This window comes from Syngnathus scovelli, chromosome 11 (genome assembly GCF_024217435.2).
Source record: "Syngnathus scovelli strain Florida chromosome 11, RoL_Ssco_1.2, whole genome shotgun sequence".
NCBI lineage: Eukaryota > Metazoa > Chordata > Actinopteri > Syngnathiformes > Syngnathidae > Syngnathus > Syngnathus scovelli.
The window spans coordinates 6,387,735-6,405,941 of NC_090857.1; the positions used below are offsets into that span (position 1 = coordinate 6,387,735).

The 18,207-nt window shown below is 42.2% G+C and overlaps 1 protein-coding gene across 3 annotated transcripts in view; it reads right to left on the minus strand.

Moving 5' to 3' along the window:
* The window catches only part of prickle2b (prickle homolog 2b), a 43,654-nt gene that overhangs the window by 9,726 nt on the left and 15,721 nt on the right, over nucleotides 1–18,207 (minus strand). Inside the window, exon 1 of one of the 3 annotated variants that reach the window (XM_049733164.2) lies at nucleotides 3,741–4,197. The exons of the other annotated variants lie outside the window; for them this stretch is intronic. The gene's annotated coding sequence lies outside the window, so the exon portion shown is untranslated. Of the gene's footprint in view, nucleotides 1–3,740; nucleotides 4,198–18,207 lie in introns of those variants that run through there. 3 annotated transcript variants of the gene reach the window in all.

The following is an 18,207-nucleotide window of genomic DNA, read 5'->3' on the forward strand; positions in this document are numbered from 1 at the left end:
GAAAAAGAACTCTAATCTAAAAGAGCGCTTCAAAAGGCAAAATAAAGCAGGAAATGTGAGGACAAAAGAACAAGTCAGCCCGCCTGACAGCATGGCAAGTGGTCAGCTGTTTCTATTTCTGCCTTGGGCTCAGCTTTGGGCCTATATACAAATATAGCCTTGAAGAACCTGAAGTCAAACATTTCACGCCGCATTCCTTCTTGGAGCACATACACCGGTGTCCTCCTGCCCCCCCACCAAGTTTCTTCCAGAACTTCTGAATATATATTCAAAAAATATAATTACAAATAGATGATTCAAAATCAACCCACTTAGCACAAATAACGTTACCTTTCTCAATACACGAATCGCCCATCGCTAAGCCCCGCCTCCATGTGCAGATGTTTGATAAGCATCCTCCAATGTTTCACCTGGCAAAAATCTCTTCACCACATGAATTCTGGCAGAGATCCTGTCAACCTCCCGAGGCACATCGAAAGCCCCGCCCCCCCTGTCTGTCCTTGTGATTTACAACAGTCTTCACGCACATGCTGGGATTTCCCCTCCACGGAAACTTGATACCAGAGCTTCCTCTTGTAATCTGCATGATTTCAATTAGCAAAGATTTGGATAAGTCAAGCACATCCCTGACGCCTCATAAAGTGAAAGTCAGGAAAGTGTGAAAAGTTTCCACTTTTAAATATCAATGAAAATATTTGCCCCCTGGGAAGATGTTAAAATATACAACCCTGAGATTTATGGAGTGTAGATGACATTCACAGAGATTATGAATTTTCATAGCACTTCAAATCTGTGTGTTACACTTTGACTCACAATTCTCAGACCTTAAACTTGCCATTTGGAAGCCTTCCTCCTCATTGATTGTTTACGCCAAGCATGACATAGAGGTGACACGGGGTCACTTGACACATGACCATTCATGAGAGGGAGTCATTGAAGAGCCCGCCTGCTCTCCAAACAACCTGCACCTTTTCATAAAACACTCAAGTGACACTAGAAAGAGAGAACCCAAGTAGATGAAAACGGAAGTTCAGGAATGGCAAAGACAGCAACGACTGTGGCTTGGTGTTCCGTTTTAAAAAAAACGTCTCATGAGGACTTTTAAGATGTGGGAGGGGTTGAGTCAGTAATCTCTGCGCCCATGTTGATTTTGGTTCAATTGCTAATAACTACCGGAAAACGGCTTATTCTCTGTTGAACTATTTAATGGATGTCAAAAAGATTAACACGCAGCTGTGCGGCCTTTTTCTGCCAGATGCGGAAGAAGGTCTGTCCTCTCCAAAACAATCTTATACTGTCTGTGTCGCGCCCACGTAGGAGCGTAGTAAAACCTCAACGATAGGTTGGGATCTTTCTCCAGGTTCATCTTGTGAGTGTGCAAGGATGCAGAAAAATAGGAAAATGCAAAACCAGGAGCATTCTTTGTGAAATCTATCCCCCCAAAAAATGCACATTTAGTGCTCTACCTTGGAAAATCAGATTTGACCTATTTAACTCAAGTTTTCAAAACTGCCTGCTCCAGTTTTAATCGAGTCTTCTTTCACAATGAATCTCGAGTAACTCCCATAAGCTGTTTTTTCCATATCAGATGAAAATTGTAGATTCAACTGGCAGATTTGTGCTCAATGACAAGAGAAGAACAGAGAGAACATGACCTACATTCACACCACAGCCACAGCTTTTCACTTCACTCCGCTTTTGTTTGTGCTATAAAACTTGCGAAAAGAAAAGCAAATCTTTCCCCGAACACATTTATGTTAACATTTCTGTCACTTGATTTTTTCACGGTTAAACATGACTGGAGGTGTTCCTGACAAAAGTCAGTCTAGACAACGACGACATTTTCCATTAGCTGCCAATTAGTGCGAGCCAGATGCAGCGTGTTCCCGAAGCCAGTGATTACTCTACCATCTACCCGTCATAACTCACGACTGAGGGACAAAGTTCCGTCCTCTTATTAGTAGTCTAGCTCCGGGACAACAGTCTAAACAAGACGGTTTAGGATCCTCTGACTTTAAATCAAAACAACCAGCCTCAATTAGTCTTTCAGATGTAGAGCTCATTAGACTAACAATCAAGACTGAGCAAAATGGGTGTCACATCATTTAGACACGTTGTTGTAAACCGGTTCAGAAAAGAGGCATCGTGTGCTGAACTGGAGTTGAACCATGCCATTCAGTCGGACTCGGGTTGCAGCCAAAGGCAGCTGCAGTCACCAAGAACGTCTAATAAAGGCACCACTGCTAACAACGTGACATTTAGGACAGAGCAACAACCTCAAGAGATGGTTCTTAAAGCCAAGCCAATCAAGGGGTTTTACTTCATTGTAACATTATAAAACTAAATTTATGCTCCATGACGCTAAGTAAATGATGAAGACGCTGCTTTAAGCTGGACCATCCATTGCCTCTATTTTATGTCCTGATTTCACGTGCCCCCTTTGGACATACAGTTCTATGGTTGTTCCTTATATATTTGGAATCACGGGTTAATCATGGGTCGTTATTACAACTGTAAAATTCATTCAGCCATCCATCCGCCAAAGCGCACGTTCAAACTATTCCAAAGTCCTAAAAAGTGCAGTTGCATTAGAATTGAAGGACTCCATAATGCAGGCTCCTAAATTAACTAAATTGTTTAAGATTTTCAAATTAGAGACTGGGAGACCGGTTGTTAGAGCCCCTTTTAGCAGACTGCAAATTCAACTGTATAATGAAAACACAGCAGTTACAACACACGTGTATGGCTACATTCTAATAACAGAAAGAATATTTTTATCCTGCAAAAGTGATTCTCTCAGCATCGTAATGTCTCTTCACTCCAACTCCGATGCTTTTTTTTTTTTTTTTTGTCACGGCTACAGATTACTTGAGCCTAAACTCCATGACTTATTCATTGAGTGCCAACTCGCTCGATAAAGTGAGAACACTTGAGGTGGGAACAGAGGGAGTCACAGAAGCAGCTTCCAAGGAAACCTCACACCACAACAGGCTTCAGACTCCCTGCTAACTGCCTGCCAGAAACAGATGCATCAAACAGAAGCCACCGACTGTGGGGTCCAATATAGTAATGAAACACTTAGGAGGGAAATATCACAGAATATCCACTCCAGTCCGCAGTTAGAGGGGAAAATGCAATGACCAGGGTTGAAATGCAGCCTCCCTCTGCCTGTCAGTTGCAGGAATTTGGGGGCTGCAGATCTCAAACCTGCAGCGAGCCACATTGTGCGACTCCAGCCAATTCGTTCACGTGCACCTATTTAAATCCTAACAACTCATTTTATAGTTATTGGCATGCTATGTCATTTACATATATAACGAAAATAGCTAAACAAGATAAAATGGATGGAGACAATAAGCACATTGAGTTTTAATCCGTTTGTGTTCTTGTTTACCCAGCAAGCATCTCCAGTCCATATGGCACAGAGGCTGCACAACAAAAGACGATGCGGCTGCAAGCGCACGGTGGCTTGACCAGCGCGCTCCAGGGGGAGGGGATGAAATTGGATGGGGTGGGGTGGGGTGAGAAGGGGGTTATTATAAACCAGTGAAAACACGTCTACTCTGGGAAAGCTGGAGCTTATGTGTTTTAGAACTAAGAAAATCCTTGACGCACGCAAAATCAATGCAAGTCTCCAAAACTGTCAAGGAATAAAAACATGAATCCTGATGTGTTCAATTCGGAGCGTCTTCCAAATTCTCCCTCCGCACATCCAAATTCAAACACGAAAAAGTGCTTACCTTCTTACTAAGTGCGTCTGGGTGAAGCCAGAGTCCTGACCTCGGCACTGAATGCTTTCAAACACGTCGGCCACATCGCACCAACTGGTTTTGACACAACAGCCCCACTATCACCCGCTGCGTGGTGCCACTACATCTATCCACTGTGCAAAAAAAAAAAAAAAAAAAAAAAAAAAAAAAGTTTAGTCGGCCGTCTTCTGCAAACACATTCGAGATTCCTGCCAACGAAAACAGTGGAGGAGCCAACTTAGAGCGCGTCAAAAAGTCCCAATTTGCAGCGAGCAGCAAATCCAGAGAAGAGCAAAGATTCCGATTTGTAATTTCCACTTCTGGAGAAAAAAATGCAACTGAAATATCCTGCGTATGGTTTAGCAGCGTCCGTGGTCCGAGAGACGATTCGCGCAAAGCCTCCGTTCGTGGAAGCGCACCGCAGCCACTGGAGCGTCTCTGCTTAACAGCCCTTTAATCGGCAACCAAGCTCAAGCTAAATAAAACGCCGCGGTTACTTCCTGTTTGCACCTTCACAATAAAAATGCCAACTAGAACTTTTATTGTGAACATTTTCATTTAAATTTCTGAACCAGTCTTTCTGATGAAGAATTGCAATTCCTCCTCATGCATGTCTTGGTTTTCTCCCACATTCCAAAAACATGCTTGTTAAGTGAACTCCCTAAATTGGCCATAATTATTAATGTGAATTATTGTCTTGTTTATTTGTGCCCTGCAAATGGCTGGTGACCAGCTCTCACCCCAAATCAACTGGGATAGGCTCCAGGTCACCTGCGACCCGATTGAGGACGAATGCAATAGGAAATAGCTCTATGGAAGGAGGATTTTTTTTTTATGACGTTTTAGGCAATAGTAGCACATTTCCTGCAATAGTCTGGACGTTCTATAGTTAACTTGACACACATCCGCCCATTATACACGCTTGCGCACACGCACACTTTACTTTCCCTCCTGGCTAGTATCCCGGTGTGATGTCAGCAAGTCCATGTCCCAAACACTGGTGAAATTAGCGGCGTAAGCTCTGAAAAAAATTTGCATGCGAATCCAACTATTTTCCTGCATCAAGAGGCCCAAGGCAAAAGGAAAGAGTTTGAGTTGTAAGGGTAACCACAGGGTGCTTGACCTGCATGGGGGAATGAGGAGGCGAGTTTCTGTAAACAAAACAGCTGTTTAACATAAGAAACACATTTTAGCTGGAAAAAGGACAAAAGGCTTACCCACCAATGAAAATACAAATATCAAGCCAAAATCAGGGCTGTATTTACATGAACATGTTTGGTGCATCCTCACTAGATTTGCAAAATATGAATTAAGCAGCAAAATCCAGCCAAGATTTCTGCTCTGGAATCCTCTCTGACATACGGCTGGCAACACTCAACTATCCTCTTACCCTCACCTCATAATTGTGGCCCCTTTAAAAATACTACAACTTCAATTACAGTTTAGGCAAACCTCCAAGCCTTTCCACAGGCCCAAGGAGCTCAAAGCACCAGTGTCCTTTGCGTGAAGCAACCACAGAGTTTGCGGTCAGTCATTTTGCCAATGAGTAATTCCATTTTCGCAGATAAACATTGAAAATTTTACAAAAAGAAAGAATAGAACAGTCAGTCTTGAGGGACTACAGATAGTATTGCCTGCAAAAGGACTCCTGGCATGTTTGAAGAGCCTCCTCTGCCTGGTCATTTTAGACAGCGTGCCAAACGGGGTTACTCCCTTCTGAAGCAAGCAAAATCATAATCGGCTCTATCAAAGTGCAAGATGTTCAACATCATAAATATGCTTGAACATAAGAATGTAAGAAAGCTGTGTCTTATCCAACTGACATTACTCAAGTAAAAAAAAAACAGACACATATATACAATCTGAAAATCCCGTCTGATAAATCAGTAACTTTATCTTGATTTGAGACGACACCACCATTTCAACATTGGCTCCCTGAGTTGAATATATTTTTTGAAACACAAGTCTTTGCTTTCATGTGGCAAATGCTGATGGCTATCACCCGAGAATCAACATACAAGGCAGCTGGGGCTAACCCCAACAGCTGATAGCCAAGACATGTTGAGAGGGAGGAACGTCCTGTCCTCAGCTTTTCTTGCAATGCCAAGAAAGATGTCTCATGGAAAGTATTTTAGTATTTACATTTCTCCAAATCTCGTCCAGGTCTGGTTGCAATTTTGTTCTATCTGCTTCAGGGTAGTAGAAGCAGCCAAGACGTTTATGGCAACATAATGTTGTACCACCAAGCAAACTGTGTCACATTCGAAAGCAACCTGAACTGTCCAAAATAATTAAGAATAGAAGTCCTAATAGTTAAATGATTCTCAGCTGAAGTGATTCCGTTTCTCCACCAAACACAGAACCGTAACGCTGAGGGAAAATGACCTTTCTGGGGGTTAGATGGCATAGTTTTAGGAAAAAAACAGCTTAACTCTCCCATTGCCATAACTTATTAGTACTATAGTCCAACTTCTCTACACAGAAAGCAGATTTATTGAAGCAGCCGACCGCTCTCTCACTTTAAGCTCCTTTCGAACCATGTTCGAAGCAGATAAGTGACCATTATTCAACCCATGTTGAGCATTAACTGGATTAATTCTGCACGGCTAGAGGGATGAAATTATATTCAACAAAAAAGAGGGACGTAACAAGGAAATGAGGAGAGCAATTGGAAGAAGTTAATGGAGTTGGCTAAAATACAAACCGGAGTCTTGCGACGGTGCCGAGGCCTGCACAAGTCATTAAGTCACGGTGGGAAAATTTGAGGAAAAGAAAGAAGTAATCTGGACGGTTAGTTTCCAGCATTAGGAGCCAGTGCAAGGAGGTGACCTTGTGGCATGTTGACTCAAGGGGACTTGATCCATTTGGAGCCCTCAAGGCTCACTCACATGAAGGAAAAAAACAGCCACGGAGCTTCCATCTCGGTACATCCATCGAAACATCTACCTCCTATGCAGACAGCTCCCTCCTGGGCGTCAAAGCTCAATTTCAACCGTGCTGTGCCCAACCACTGCTTCTGCCTTGTCACTGAATTTTTCAGAGTTCTACAGTTCCCTTGGAACCCCCCAAAAAACAACACGAGGTCATATTCTGTTTAGAAAAGGAAAATGGTTGGAACAATAAGTGAAAAATAAAATAAAACAAATTAAAAAACATGAGAAGTGACTTTTTTTCCATCAGCATCATAAATGAATTACAACTCCCACACTTGTCCACCTTTTTATCTGACTCACTTCACTCAGTCAGCCTTCCTTGACATTTCTTACCTTCCCGTTGTGATGTGGTGTGGGCGGCAAATCTCTGAGTCACAACTTCTTTTCTTGCTTTTATATAAAATATAAGAACCATATAAAAAAAAACCATACAGAAACTTCCGTAAGGTTTCAAAAACACAGACACGTTTGGGCGGGATGTGTTTTAAAAGTAATGTCATCTGGAAACATTGTCTTGAGCACAATCCCAAGAAAATTAATTAATAGTTACGTGACAATTTTATATATTTGGAAAGTGCAAATTGTCCAGATTCACTCGAACACCCCCTTTTCTCTTTAGACTGCTTGAGAATGAGTAGTCATTTGCCACGTCACAATGCCCTAGCCCCAACCTCGGTTGTCATGGTAACGAAAGCCGGGGCCCAAAGTAACTGACCGTGTCGCGGTTTATTCGCCTTACTTCAGTACAGGCATTGTGTGTTCGGTTCCGGTGTTCTCAGTCTTTGTTGTTTGTCTTCGTGGGTGCCAAAGTCAGTTGGGATCGGCTCCTGTTTTTTTATTTATTTTAATTTAACTAATGGGAACTATTATTTTTAATACATGGGGGAGTTTATTTTTTTGTTTTGACTGTAAATAAATTCAGTGATTAAATAAACAAATAGAGCTTACTCTAGAGAACGGTCAGGTTAAAGCTTTGCCTTCCGATCCCTAACCTCCACGGACCCTGTGAAGACCCCTGGAGGTGAGGGCTGGACTGGCTCGAGCGAGAAAATTGCTTGTTTCCAGTCACGCCGTTTGCATAAACAGCATAAGCAGATGACTGAGATTAGCACCATTCGATTGAATTGCTTCAGGATGGATGACTCATCCAATACTTGTCAGACAGTGATAAACAGAAAAATAAAGTGTCAGGTGCTAAGTGTCAAAATGATTCTATGTTGAGCAAAATACACTCCAACATTTTGTCTAACAGTAACTCACTCTTTGAATGTGAGCCTTCTTATGGAAGTGCAATCCATCTCCAACAACGTTACAGTCGCTTCTCAAAAGTTGCCTTTTTAAGGCATGGCCCATTAGGAGGCACTGAAAGAGAGCAAGACGGGAGAAAGTAAATCACCTAAGCCCATTGCTGTTTACAGACCCGGCTGGCTGGCTTGCTTGGACTGCTGTTTATTTGAACTGTGAACCTCCGTGTGCGGTGTTTGTGAAAGGAAAAGTGTGTCCAAAACAGAGAAAGAGAGAGTGTGTGTATTGCAGAGCAGAGAGAGAGAGCGAGCGAGCAAGAGTCTACACAAAACCCAGTGTCTGGGCCTCCAGTTTCTTTTGCACAGCGAATTCATTTGCCCTGCGGGCTCCCGGCGCTCCTCCGGTTCTCCGAACCACAAACGGTCCTCTGTGTGGGCCAGTCAAGGCTGCACAACTCAAAAACAGCCTCCTCACACCCGCCGTGGCTCTCCAGACACAATAACGTCCTTCTGCTGACCCTCACATGACATCACACCCTTATTCATCCAAACAATAAGGTTGAACTAGAATCGGCAAAGCCAAGCGTAGACATGTGCAAGAATGCATGCGACTGAATTTGTGTCAGTGATTACAAAACCAAACCAACGCTGAGGTGAGGACACATACTGAGGAGATAAACACACTCATATGCGAATCCAACTTGGATACACCAAACAATTGCTACAAAACTGATTTGACAACATTGAAAATGAAAGCCAGTTTCATTTTCCTTATTTATAGCGAGCTTGTTAGTGAAAAACGGACCATGTGACCACAGTGGTGCTTTCAGGCGGAGTTGAAGGATATTCAATAAATGCTCAAAAGGCTTTCATGGCTCAAGTTCTATGTTTTCCATTCACAGGGGCGATTTAAAACTTCAACAGGCTGAATCCAGTATGAAAAAGAAAGAAACAGCATTAACCTAGTTTGAGTTGATGGAAAGATACCATGTTGACACATGCCAGCTCAAAAATGTCCAGTATTTTTAAATGACAAGGCTTTTTTTTCTATCACTAACTTTTAAGACTCAGCACCGATTATTATTTTAGCTAAGCTTCGCCTTTCTAGCTGAACTCTGTGTATGTTTTGCGGCTAGCGGCTGCACTTAACTACAGACTTTTGATTCGGATAGAAACACCCAGAAACAGTGCAAACAAACAATGATGCAAGTGTGCACATGTGCCAAGAGCTCAGATGGACACAGCCGCGCAAAGTTAAAACGATGCCAGTGTCTTTTTCAAAGACTTCTGTTCTCGGAAAACCCGTCAGCTACGGGTAACGTAACACAGAGTGACGCACTAATCTGTAAAAATGCACTCCTGATACCCGCCATGTCTAATCTCATCATATGCACCGCAGCCCGAGTATGTGTGGTGCTTGTTCTGGTGAGCAAAGTAAACTCTCCACAGGACGGCCTATGTGCTCGTGTGTTTTCATCACGAGACGTAAGGTTGATGGGAGCGTGACGGTCAGACTGCTATTGCCTCTATTCAACCCACCAGAGAGAACGAGAGGGGGGAGACGGCCTATAAAGTGATCATAAAAGTCACAGAGAACTGGCAAGGTAAGGAAAGATAAAAAGGGCGTGTGAAAATCAGGCCTTTTGAGACAAAACATGACATGCAAACAGTGAGGAAGAAAAAAAAAAAAAGTCTTCCAAACCACATTTGAATAATATTTCAAATTAATTTTATGCATATATGCATTTTAAGATTATCTTGCCAATACATTTTTATACTATGTGGATCATATGTTTAATATGTTTAATAATAAATGACAGTTTTTGCCTAATAGTCACGCTAACTGAAAACTAGCTCGCAACAGCAGCACATTTATATGAAGGCATCAAAGCTACATCTTTTACATACACATTGATTGTTTATTGATTTGTCTTACTTTGCATTTAGCAGATGTGATAGTTTGCCCCTACCTGTCAATCTGAATCCCCCAAAGACCAAATATGCGACCCTGAGTTCAGTGAGATTTAACATCAAGAGGCTCTATTGATTTCACATGAAAATCAATTGATCCTTATAGAGAGAGACTCAACGTAAACAATATTTAATCAATGCCAATCGGCAAGGCTTAGAACACCAAGCCCCAAGCAAACAAATGACAAAATTAAGTTAATGTCTAAAATTTCCCTGGGGATATATGAATAAATTGATATACAGTATTTAAAAACATTTTCTGATGACACAGCACACACATTTCAGGGTGTAGACAGTACAGGCCGCAACATTTGAATCCTTCACATCTGGGATGCATTTTAGCAGCCATGTGCAATGTATTACATTTTTTTTTTTTTTTTTTGTCAAAGAAGTCAAGCTCAAGTCTGTAATCTGTTGATGGGAGTTGATACAGACTATCCATTTTCTGGTCTGTTGTTGCGTCAGTGTCATAAGTTTGAAGAGGAGCAGACAAAGACCAAACTGACATGTTATTCAATGTATGTGCTGCAGATAGATTGAAATAAATAAATAAATAAATAAATAAATAAATAACTAAAAATACTTAAAAAAATATATTAAATAAATTATAAGAAAAAATAAATAAATACAATAAAGTGAGAAGCTAATGGTTTATACATTAACAAGTAATCCAACAAGGTCATTGCAGCTCTCATGAGTAGCATGCATTATGCTGTTTAAATCCTCAGCGGTAATTGACTTTTTTAGAGCAGAGGGGTGAAATTCGGCACTCTCTTGATCGTCAGGGTGAGTAAACTTTAGAGATCCTGTGTCGACTGATGACTGATCATCTAGCGGAATCCTGCTTACGTAACTTGATAAATTGAATAAAAATGTTCACTCTCATTACATATTGTTTTCTCCTTATAACACCATTCAGTAGCACATATGAGTAGCATGACTCCAAAGCTGCCAGCATCAAACACTGAGCCATGACTAGGGTTATAAATCCTAAAAGGCAAACACAAAGTATAACGAGAATTTATGAAATAGCACTAAAAGAAGCCCTCCCAAACGGCAGTAGCAGTCTGCTCGTGACTCATAACCATGCCAAATGGCTTTCTGTGCAGAGCGCTAACCATGCGGGCAGTGGTGGTGAGGCTACTGGCCAAACAGCCACTTGTTAGGTCTGTGGGATTAGACCGCCACATGTCTGCCTGGACTCACACGCAGCTCCACCTTGGTCTACACTTCCGCTAAACCTCAGAGGTTTTATGAAATGACCAGGGGTATGTAGTCACCCCTGCCCCCTCCCATTCAACAAAAAACAAAAAAATATATAGTAATGAGTTGGTCATTTGAAAGTTTCGTGCCAGTATGTCATATTATAAAATAATATTTTCAACTTGACTTTTTTTTTTTCTCAAAATTTCCACCGACTTAATGAGTTGCAGCCGCCCTTTAGGTAACACAGGCTAGTAAAAGTTTTGTGTCTGGAGAAGGACGAACTATGTATGCATGTGTGTGTGTGTGTGTGTGTGTGTGTGTGTGTGTGTGTGTGTGTTAACGTGCCTCCATGGATTATATTACATTCAATTAATGAATTGCCTGAATCTGTTTCCTATCATGACATATGCATGCTTGTGGGCGGGGGTCGTCCGCCGCATGTAGCGTTGCGCAGGGCTGCGGTTTACTGCCATGACATCAGATGGAGCACTATTTTAAGGAGAGGCCCAAACAATCTCCCAGGATGCACTTGAGCTCACAGAGACAACCGTGCAGTAAACACACAGACGGCACATCCAGGAAGTCAAGTCTGTGTGAATGGGATGTTGTGTGTGAGTGCATAAAGATAGAGAAAGTCAGCAACAATTTGGAGGTCATTGTCCAGCTTCAAAGGACGTGCCACCGCCGCCACCCCACCCCCATCACACGCCACGCACCCACACAAAGTTTTACGATAGAGATACCAACAGGCACCAGCTTGGATGGAATGATGGATGGAGGGGCAGAAGGGGGCTGGGCAAAGAAAGTGCTCGAGAGGAGAAAGCCAAACTTTCTCTCTAGCTAACATTGACCCAGTGCAAACAGAGGAGCCTTTCTGACTTGGAGGTGGCGGGGGGGGCGCTTTGGGGGTTGGCACTAGTGACCACTTTTACACCTAAATGTCACCAGCATTGGTGTTAGTGGATATGTTGGAGGTTCCGCTACAAAAATAACAGATAAAAGTGAGAAAGGTGGAAGGACAAGCAGAATGGAGGGAATGTATGAAGACATAACATTTCCCATTTGATTTAAAAGGCCGGACAGTGGGCGGAAAAAGATAAGCGCCATGGCCAGCGACTGGAATTACAGAATCTAATCTAAACACTGTGGGAACATTCAGTGGTAGTGTGAAAATCTGGGACTTTCCACACAAGTATTTATATGTACATATAAATGCAGAACTTAATCCCAAGTTTATAAAAAATTATTATTTAGGCTTTCGACTGACACTGTCAGAGGAAATAATGATTTAACAATGTCTATTAATGTGCTGCAATTTAAGCAACATGGGCATTATAAAGTGATTTATTTTGAAGTATTGTTAATCATTATGTGCAGGTAAACCTAATGTGGCCGGTAAATGTTTATTTACATACTAAATTCCAGCACACCTTCATCATTTGCAGCATTATTTTATTTTTTATTTCCTTTCATTTGCCAGATTTTTTTCCCACCAATAAAAACACAGTACAGAGCAACTTCAACATGATGACCTGTGTGTGTGTGTGTGTGTGTTTGAGAGACGGCTCTATTTGCCCCGTCTCAACAAGGTCTGCGCTAAGCATTTATGAGCTAATTATGGTCTGAGCAGGACTGGAGAGCTGGTGATAAGCCCTGTCTTAGGCCCACTCATTAATGTTACATGCTCTGCTGGGGTTACACACGCTTACACGCGCACACACAGAGACACACACGCACACAGAGTCAAGTCTGTCCTCCAAAACAACAGCAACAGCACTACTCATAATTAGGAAGCCTTCCAGACCGATATCGCTGATTTATGAGAAGGGGAATTCTTATTAGCTGAGAAAAACAGACAGAGAAAAAGAAAGCGCTGCATTGTGTGACCTTGCTGAAACTCACATGAATGACTAAAAATAATTATTTGACAGATTTCCATCATGGCTGGTAGATTCAACCGCTATCTTGGCTCTTCAGAAATCATCCGAACTACTATCAGAGTGTAAATGATGAAAAAAAAAATTCTAAAACTCTAGAAGAGGCTGATACATGGCAGGAAAAAGCATTGTTTGTAAAAATAGAGATGTCAGAGAGCAGTACGTAGGCTGCAGTGCCGGAAAGACAACTTGTTTGGAACTAAACCAACCCCTGCAAGACGTGTGAAGCCAAAGTACACACTACACAACACCTCCACTGAAACCAACACACAGTGCAACCGTGTTTGTAGGCCCAAAACTGAGATACTTCAGCCCAAATGCTGTTGCCGGGTCATGTGAACACAACCAAGACAAAATAACTTTTATATCACTCGGGAATTGTTTCAGTCTTTCTATCAAGCGGTAGTAGTATTAGCCTTTAGCCTAAAGTCGTTTGTCTGAAATAAAATGCAAAGTTGGCTACGTTTGCTTTTACACATTCTGCTCCATCAGCAGGTGCCAAGAATCGTTACACGTGATGCAGAAGCAACATTAAGTTCACAGCGGGTGAAATGCAACATACTTCAAAATAAGACATGTACTTAAAAAAAAATAAACCATTTGGCTCTTGTGCAAACACACACAAGCAGGACTGTCAGCGATTCGCTTCGGTGTTTGTCGGAGACTTTTCAGCTGTTTACATATTTACAAAGCTTAGTTTTCCTCGAGCTATGCATAGCCTAACCTCTTCCCAGAAGACCTGAAGCCGTTCAGCAATCGCTGTGCACACGAGAAGAACTTTTTGTGCTTAATTTATTCACAGTATGAACAATCCTTCAGTTCTATACAAACTAGCTCACAATTGTGTATTTATATATGAATAGAAGGCATAAATCATAGCTGGGACTTAAATGAGATCTCACAGAGTCATGTGATAAAAACATACTTCTTGTGTGATGCTTCCTGATGTCATTGGGGAGGAAAAAAATCTGAGCTATCATCCCCCAAGTTTTCCTCAAATATAAGGCTACAAATAATCTTATGCTGCATGATAATGACAGTAGAACATTATTGTCACGGGCAAGGTTGAATTGAGTGAAATTATAGACAAGGGCAGATTTGACACATCCACGCCAATTATAAGGCCAATTTGGGACCTAATTAGGAGGTGACGTTTTTAGACATAACCTCCAACAGCCGGCACGCCTTACAGTTGGTGACAGTTACTTAAACAGTTGTGGCCTTTAATTCCTACCTGGCCATGTGTCCCCACACAAATCTAGTCATGAATGACACAGCATCCGGTGGAATGGTTTGGCCACACTACACATGGGTAGTCAAATCCAGTCATTGGCTTGCACAAGACCACAAACCCAGAAATCAAGTTTTTGGTTTCAAACTAAGTCGAATGGCATTTGAAATGTGAGAGTTTGTCAATATAAAGACAAATGACTTCAAAAAATCAACATGGCATGTTTTAAATTGTGGAAAGCCACAATTTAAACCTTTTTTTTTTTTTTTCAAGCTGTTGAATGTCAATGCTCTTGATCGTCCATGTAAGACACAAGAAGCTTCAAATTGTTTGTGATTTCACACAGATGTTGGTGCATCACTAACAATAGTGTTTGGATTTTTCATAAGAGTTGCGGTTTTGGCCTCATCAGGCCTTGGCGAAAGACTCGACCGGCCAGATGTCTGCACTTTAAAAAACTGAGTCACAAGTTGCTTGGGAGATTGCTGGCTGGCAGGTCACTCACAAACAAACAGTTAATAAAAAACAAAAATCACAAAAGTCTTAGGGAGTTTCTCAGTCATGTTGACCCCACTAAAAGCTTAGCACTGAGCTCATGGACATGCTTGATGACTGGATGCTTGCAACACAACAGCCCCCATTTGCAGCGAACAATTGTGTTCTATCCAAACTGAAGACGTATTGTTCCAAAGTGTCAAGCTGACACTCGACTCAGCCGGTGACAGCGGCGAAAACCACGCGACAGCGCCACATGTTTACTGCAGTCGAAAAATCTATCGTCTGACGTAACTATTGCCACATGACTAGTTTGTGTGGCGAACCACATTGTCTCACCTGTCTCACACATCAATCACACTTTTCTTTCACCTATGCAATATGTTTAGGTGACGGGGGTGTTAAACTCATTTTTATCGCGGGCCACATCATAGTCATTGTTTCCTTCGGAAAGCCATTATGACTGTCAGCGTCTTCTATATACAGAATAGGCTACACAACAAACTGATGAATAACTAGTTTTGGAATCAGAGAGGAGTGAAAACTGTTCAAATATTTATAAAATAAAGGATGAATGGTAATAGAAACTGGAGAAAAGACTATTTGTAATTTTAGTATTGACACATGAAGTTGATGCACAATTTGTCTTTGCGGGTTAGATAAAATGATGTGGCGGGCCGTATCTGGACCCCCGGGCCTTGTGTTTGACACCGATAGCTCAGGAGATTTCATGCCAATGTTTACAGGCCATGCTCCTCGAACATCAAATGCATTCTAAACAAACAAGAAACGGAGATACAAACAAGTCTAATTTCTTTGTTGTCACCATCGAAAATGTTGAAGCTAGCCAACAAAACCAGCTTCAACTGACATTGTGAACTTAAAGATCTTTTTTACAAGTCAACCTGACAATAATGGCAGACACTTCAGAGATGAAAACAATCAAACCTAAGTTTGGTGGTTGAGAAGCCACCCTCACTCTGCCTGAGTAACCAAACCCCAAAAGAATAACCAAATGAGACCCATAAAAAAAAGGACAGAAACCCACAAAACTAAAATACCACCCCTTCTTTTCACTTCATAATTACCCACAATCAGGACTCTAATGAGTTGTGTGGCAAATGCAACTTCCGCCACTTACAATGGACCCAAAAATAGTCATGCGTCAGATTTGCATAAAACAAACCCTCCCCCCCCTAAAAAAACATTTTCCACAGAGGCGTCTGATCAAACATGATGGAAAACATGGGAGGTGGGGAAGCAAATCAAATGAGCTTTTCCACTAATGCTACGGCTCAGCTGCACACTCGTTTCCTGATTAACCCTCGCCGGAGAGCTAAGGCCGCTTCACCTCACATGAATCTCCAATCCATCTCCTCGTGCGTAATGAATGCTCGGGCATTCGGCCGCACTCAGACAAATGAACGCGACGTCAAACGATGGTGAAAGCAGATAGGTGAAAGCAACATCTGGAGCTTTTCTTTCATCATTGACAAACCGTTGTGGGAGAGAAAAGCTAAATGTAAGCCTGAACATATTTTTGTGAGTGTTATCAAGAACTGAAATGGTTCAGGGGTGATGCTTTGGAATATGCAGCCCAGGCCACGGCTAATTTCCTCCCTGGCGGAAACGCTCAACCAGACGAGAGGGTAGCGAGGCTTGTAGCACTTTGTCAAGACACCTGCGCTCTAAATAGCTTTTTAAAAAGTCAAGGTTGTTTGGCAAAGTGCCACTTTTACAAAATTCCAATACGTTTTTTTTTTATCTCTGTACTTCGGCTGGGAAAGGAAATGGGCAGGATAAATTGCGGTTGGCAAAGAAGGAGACTCTTGTCTGTCTTATCTGACAAAATATTTGCCATAAGAATCAGCAAAAAGCATGACCTTCACAGATTATTTCTCTCCCGCATTTTCCTCATTTTGCCAATCTCTCAAGGATTGCTGCGATCCAGCATGGTCTATTTTTCTCTCCCTGACCTTTTTGCTTTCTCCCAATTCAATGGCTTCAATCCTCTTATTCCCAGACCACTCCATATCTGTCTTCCTGCCTCTCCATCTTCTCTCCTCACACTCCTCACTAATCACTCCCATCGCTCTCTTGTGAAGAGGGGGGAAGTAAGCTCTCATGTTTGACGGACAGGCCCTGAGTGCAGACGTCTCCCGCGGCCACTCATGGCCAAGATAGGCAACATCTGAGTGGCAACCTACTTTTACGAGAGGCACTTTTCGCTGCGGGTAGTCTCTGGAGCTCTATCTTGGTGTTACATAGAATGCAGATGTGTGAGGACCTCAAGTCCCACCTTACAAATGTATTTGGACCATTTGCTATATTGCTCATAATTTTCCTTAAAAATATATTCAAGATAATAAAAAAAAAAACAAGTAGATGACATGGGCAAGACATACTTCAGTCCAGTCTGGCCTTTTTTAGTGATGAAACATCTTTTGGATTAAGATCAATAGTAATCAATGCAGGTCAAAGTTTATATCCAACTGTGATCCAGCTTTTTTTGGCGTTGCCGGTCGGCTGCAGGCAGGATCTTTGGCAGCGGGAATTAGTACGGTGGGTGAGTGGATGAGAAGGCCACTCACCAAATCAATTGCCACACTCACAGCCTGAGGAGCAACTAAAGATCCACTTGCATTCATCATCAATCCCTCCCTCGGCTTTTTTCTCCCCCTCTCAGCCTGACATCAAACACTTTCGACTTGAGGGGGAGCTCAGCAGAATTTAGTCTCTTTTCCCTGGAGGGATATGCAAGAGTGGGAGGTTTGTCCCGAGGCCTGCGAGGAAGTACTAATCGGATGACATGGCAGTTTTTCCAACAACTGTCGACAAAACCTTTTGTCGAGTAATTCGACTTGTGATTTGATTTTCCAGCGCTCGTAAAAGCACTCTTTGGATCCAAGTAACACATTGAGGCTGTGTAAATCAGTCAGTGCAGAGGCCATTCACTGCAGCCGCCGTGGGTGAGCTTGCAGGCAGCCCAGGTGGGAGGCACCGGCGCAGGCACAGGAACAAGATGGACATGCTGTGGACTAAACCCAGCACCCGGCCCGGCCCGTTCCTCAATAATCTTTTACCAGCTTCTCACACAAGGGTGCCATCAACAAAGATGTCAACATGTCTATGTGGAATGCACCATAGCATTTAAAGACATGCCGTCAACAAAGACTGCTGAGCCAGCGCTGGATCTCGCACGTGTAAACTGCTCCTGAACTAAAAGATAAAAGTTGACATATGCAAGCATGTGTTGATCCACGCGGCAGCTAGCTATGATTGCAACATGCCAACCTAAATAATAGTTTGGATGGCGCCTAATATAATGAGGTTAAAAATAACAAAATAATAAAAAAATGTGTGCTGTCAGTCTCCTTTCACTCTTATCCTTAGTTGGAAGACTTTTATGCAACTACAATTCTGTTTCTCCTTCATTTTTCA